This window comes from Cherax quadricarinatus, chromosome 38 (genome assembly GCF_038502225.1).
Source record: "Cherax quadricarinatus isolate ZL_2023a chromosome 38, ASM3850222v1, whole genome shotgun sequence".
In the NCBI taxonomy this organism is placed as follows: domain Eukaryota; kingdom Metazoa; phylum Arthropoda; class Malacostraca; order Decapoda; family Parastacidae; genus Cherax; species Cherax quadricarinatus.
Window position 1 is genome coordinate 12086369 of NC_091329.1, and position 1573 is coordinate 12087941.

The 1573-nt window shown below is 39.9% G+C and overlaps 1 protein-coding gene across 1 annotated transcript in view; it reads right to left on the bottom strand.

Moving 5' to 3' along the window:
- The window catches only part of LOC128692930 (protein borderless-like), a 9002-nt gene extending 7829 nt beyond the window's left edge, over positions 1-1173 (bottom strand). Inside the window, exon 1 of the mRNA XM_053782282.2 lies at positions 1143-1173. The gene's annotated coding sequence lies outside the window, so the exon portion shown is untranslated. The remainder of the gene's footprint in view (positions 1-1142) is intronic.
- Between the last annotated feature and the right edge of the window lie 400 nt (positions 1174-1573).

Here is a 1573-nt window from a genome sequence, read left to right on the forward strand (position 1 = left end):
TACACCAAACGGGGAGTAGAATGAAATTAGCTCTAAGGCACCCACACCATCATATGTGCTCGCAACATGAAGCAAGCCTAATTCGCTAGGCTCATGTTGTTTGTAGGATTGTATGGTCCAGTGGTTTAGAGTGTCGTGAATTTTCGCTCTTCCCACGAGGCGGGCTAAAACAACACGGGTTCGATTCCCCGGCTAGCCGCAGTTTGTTACAAGCGGTAGGCATATTCAAGACGCAACTTCGAGTGGAGGTATGACTAGGTCCTGGAGTCTACGAATCAGTATAGTCTCAGATCAGTAGAAGTTACCAGGCGGGACCAGGAACTGTGACTTGATCTAAGGGACGAGGCCAGAAGCTAACACTCGACCTGAAAGATGAGGTCAGGAGCTATGCCTCGAGCTGAAGGACGAGGCCAAGAGCTGCCACCCGACCCGAGGGGAAAAAAACAACAAACGCACAGAGGTAATCACACTCAAATCATTTATCTTCCCCTCACAAAGTATTGTCATTCTTAAAACTTTTGTAATCAAGGAAAGGGCGAGAGAGAGAGAGAGAGAGAGAGAGAGAGGGAGGGAGAGAGAGAAACAGACAGACAGACAGACAGAGACAGACAAACTTGGGCTAACATTGTACCCACAATATACGTGTCTCACTCTAATGTAAACTTGTGTACATTTGTGATTAGCAATCTACTCATTAACATCAAAATTACTGATAACTGTTAGTGAAACGAACGAATTTTCCATAAAAGTACCAATATATCGCTCTTAACAGTGGTCAATAATGGTTTCGCAAGTCTTATTTCACGTTTCAAAGTCTTTCAAAAACCGTCAAATATGATTTTAGATTTTTTTTTATATCGATTCTTTTTCCGTACAATTTGGTTTTATAAATTCTGATAATTATAGGAGACAATTTCATATTTACCACAAATTATTCGACCATGATTATAATTTTTTTTTCCATTTTATAGGTATAATTTGTTAAAACAGGAATGCAGAATATCCTTATAGTGAAGTTGTGGAGCAGCTGCACTAACAGTTCACGTTAAATATTATTCAGCATATCTAAGAGACACGCACTTGATGATGACGAACTTAATAGCAAAATACAGAAAATAGTGAGGAGAAGCTTGATCACGTACATCCTCCCTCACCCCCGGCTCACAACATACTGAGTGTCTCCACCTTCCCTGCCTCTCCCCTGCCTCTCTCCGCCTTTTACCCCGCCTCTCCCCACAACCAACCAATACCTCCCCACCACCAATAAAAATCCTTCCCGACAAATAAAAAAAAATCTTAGTGATTTATTGCCAACGTTAATGAAAAAAAGAATTGTTTTAAAATATAGAGGTACACCCTTGTTATATAATTCTTTTATTTATTATGTAGCGAAGGAATAAATTTTTAAATTATGAGAATTATCCATGGCATTTTATACTGAATTTTCGTTGAATATACGTCTCTGAATATTTCAGTTTATCTAACTGTATCTTCATCTTAGTTAGAGCATCCGGTTCACAATAGAAAGTTTCCGAGATCGATCCTCGGGCAGGACGAGACTGCTAGATAAATC